The following is a 4,206-nucleotide window of genomic DNA, read 5'->3' as shown; positions in this document are numbered from 1 at the left end:
CAAAAACTCTTGCAAAGGTAGTGTTGACAAAAAACAGGGTTAAGAACGAGTAAGCCCGGTGTGAGTACGATGAACCGGATGAAACCGGATAACGGACTTTCAGTTACTGAAGAATCGGGAACTTCAGCTCGGCTCGACAGCAAGACGCGTCCTGTCTTCAATTACCGTCTTATTTCCTTTCTCTTTTCATCGAGACTGGCTACGCTTCGTGGCCGTGGCGTGGGAAAGGAGTCCGAATGTAAACAATGATTGCATTTGTAGACAATGTCTAATAATAATAGATAAATACATGTAAACAGTGAGTGTGAATCATGGCTGCAAACAACTGCCAACAATGCTCGTACCTAAATATCGTCAGTGACTACTTTCAACTCACCTAGCAACAGTAAATAATGGTACCTGATGATTTTACGTAGAATATTAAATGAAATGTTGGCAAGACTACGCATAATGAAATTAAATATGAAAACAATGCATTTACATAATGATAATGAATAATTGCAAGCAATGCTTGCACGCACGTGATAATAATTAGTTGCAAACAATGTTTTTATACGTCCGTAAAAACTTGAAGCTTCTGAATGATGATTTTAAACAGTTGTAAATGAAGAATGCAGATTATTATTGTAACTCGTTACAAGCAATGCTTTATGCAGTTATAAACAAAGAGGGTAGAACAGTGTTTATGGAAAGTTCAGACTTATAATAAAGTGCTGTTTGATTTTACTTGATAAATGCAACTGGAACAAACAAGCAAAAAAAAAAAAACACTCGAATTTCTTGGAATTAAAATACAATTTATTTTATTTTATACAGATTAAAACAAACGCAAGGAGGCACGCTAGTCTTATTTAAAAAAAATCATCAATTCTCCCTTTGCTTCTCACAGACACACAAGAACTAAATGAATGAAGACAATAGTATGAAATTAAGAAGAATGAAGAAAAACTCATAATAAAAAAACTCTTGCAACACGAGAAGACATCACAATACAGAAAGAAACATTAAGGACATTTCATACATGAATGATAAAGAATCGTGCCGATAGACTGCGCCGTAAGTAGTGGAATGTAGAAAAAAAGGATATTACGTAGAAGTAACTCGTCGGATTGCCTCGGTAGATTGTATTATGGAAAATTGACACGTAGGCGAAAAAAATGCTTATGCTTCCTGGAAATCTGACGTAGGATGAACAGTGGAGATGATTCTTTCAATGTATGCTTCTTCATGGTTTCTCAGAAAAAAAACTGACCACGTCGGTGGGTACCCTATGCCTGTTTTTCTCTTCCTGATTATTAGAATTAAACAGCCCCAAGCAGCATCTCCGACGACACCGAGATTTGTATCAGGAAAATCAAGAGTTCAACTTCAGGAAAAGAAATTCGTTCTTTAAAGGAATGTGTGGCAAAATCACCGAATGATAAATTCATTAATGTACTGAAAATTTAACCACAATATCAATATACAGTACATAAAGAAAGAACAAAGATAAATAACTTTTTTAATCTTTTACTACAGTATCTGATATTGAAATCGTGACAGACACTACCGCAAACGACATATGGACTAGCAACTCCGTCCCCTTTCCCCCCAGAAAAAAAAAACGATCTTAGGCTTCCTCTTACCGAGATACTTACCGAACTCATCGAAAAACGAGTTCTGCTTCAAAGCGCGGAGCGAGCTCCGAGAGAAACTATGCGGTCTTAGAGGAGCCTGATGGTGCACAAAAGCGACTGAGCAGGTAGGACGAACTGGGTGTTGGTGCATGAAAGCAGACAGGTAAACTACAATACGCAACGAGGGGCAGTATGTAACCTTGGGCACAAACTAACCACACCTCCCCCAACACAAACTCCCATCCCATCCCTTGCCCCACAACCGCCATGACATCCTAACAGCCCCCCGCCTTTTTTTAGGTGTTCGTATAAGCAAGGGCCCGCGCTGGCATAAGGCCGGCTTAGTCTGACAATAACCACTGTGTTCCTAAGGGTTTTACACGAAGGGTGTGACTGAAGGAAAGGGAAAATTGGAATGGAAGAGAAAAATAGGTCTAGGCCTAGAAGGAGGAAATCAGTATAGCAGGCAAAACTATAGAGCTTTGTCATTGTGTAGCTAGCAGTTGTCGCTATTCAAGCAGTCTTTTGTTTTGCATTGAGCTAATATAACGACGATAATTGAAGCATCAATTTATACAGTCATTATTAATGAGACTCGTGGCTGTACTTCCCAGAGAACTACTTCAATGTTAGGATTCCCTCGTGAAATGAATCTGGTGAGTTGCACAGTTTCATTAAGGAAATCTGTACATTACAAAATCAGTGAAACATTATACGCAATAAACGGCAAATTATCCGCTAAAGTACACAAGAGAGAGAGAGAGAGAGAGAGAGAGAGAGAGAGAGAGAGAGAGAGAGAGAGAGGACATTCCCAGTGTTACTCTCGTATTCGGAAAAACCTGGATGGATGAAACACAAGCTTACCGCGAATGCACACTGAGTGATTTGAATTCAAGGTCGCTTTCTTATCTTGAGAGAGAGAGAGAGAGAGAGAGAGAGAGAGAGAGAGAGAGATTTAAAATAATTATCGATAAAAACAAACACTTATCACATCTGACTCATATAAGAAGGAGAATATATATATATATATATATATATATATATATATATATATATATATATATATATATATATATATATATATATATAGAGGAGAGAGAGAGAGAGAGAGAGAGAGACCGTTCAAGTTTTTATATCTTCAAACAAGAAAACTTCCGAGACATCGATAACGATAATCGAGGGAGACTTAATGGCGACTGCCACATTCCTCCCTCAACAGGTAGCATACTCGTATATGAGCAGGTGACAGTACAGAAATATCACGTACGTACCTCAAAGACATCAATAGGACCGGCTAACTATGATGACGTCAATATAAAAATAACTTGAAAGAGAAGGAATGGGGTGAAGAATGTTATGAAATAATAATAATAATAATAATAATAATAATAATAATAATAATAATAATACTGGTATGTATCTTTCGTAAACTGACCATTTAACGAGGTATGACTGTTTCCGGTAAATATCTGACAATAAGGTTTTCAGTCATAATGACTTTTCATGAAGTTATTTATAATCACTGTTTTCATGAAACATTATCCATGACGACTGATTAGACAATCAGTAATAACTAGTTTCTTTAACAAGTTAGCAATAAAATTTTCCATATACCAATAAATAACGAGCTTTTTTCAATAATTAATCAGTGATAATGACTGATTTCAAATATTAGCCTAACTAACAACGACTGTTATCGTTAACTGAAAATGACCGCTTACATTAACTGATAAATATTGAAAGCTTTCAATATTCAATAATGACAGCTTCAAATAATTAATAATGGCTGCTTTCATTGTTAAACTGATGATAACACTTATTTAACTAATTCATAATGATCAGGGCAGTTATGCGAGTAACTCTGGTACATGACTCTCACCCGGGGAAAAGCTTATTCAAGATAAGAGGGGAGCTTAACTGAGCCTTGCAACAAACTGTAGCTATCTTGTGCAAGCAGCATTTGCTCACTGTGAGGCCTGAAGGTCAGTAGAGTACGTCATTAAGTACGCAGTTCGTATGTACTGTACTTACATCCCTTTTGCGTTGACACAGTCACATGTTTTGACGTTGTACATGTTTTTGAAGCTTATCGCACCTTAGTGCCATAAAAATGACAAAGATCATATATATATATATATATATATATATATATATATATATATATATATATATATATATGTGTGTGTGTGTGTGTGTGTGTGTGTGTGTATTTATATATCATTTGTCATAATTAACCACGTACTACAAATTTGCAACCAGTTATCATAGTGGAGTTGGGTATATATCGGTCCTGAGCAGTAGCACAGAACCTGAAGTCGACAGGAATATATACAGCGGAGTCGATATCCATGTATCTCTCTCTTCATAGCCGACTGGTCAAAGTCACTGTCTATCTTTGTTTCTAAACCAGGCAACGGTTCAAATCCTGCCTGGGACGACGCAGTTATCGATAATAGTTCTTCTTGAGTGTAAGATATTCCCAAGGAAAAGTGAATTGGCTATTAAACGATATCTGTGGATATATATTATATGAAAAGAATAAATAAATAAATACACAATATGTACACACACATATAATATATATACATAT

This window comes from Macrobrachium rosenbergii, chromosome 9, assembly GCF_040412425.1.
Source record: "Macrobrachium rosenbergii isolate ZJJX-2024 chromosome 9, ASM4041242v1, whole genome shotgun sequence".
NCBI lineage: Eukaryota > Metazoa > Arthropoda > Malacostraca > Decapoda > Palaemonidae > Macrobrachium > Macrobrachium rosenbergii.
Note: the sequence above shows the minus strand (reverse complement) of the source record.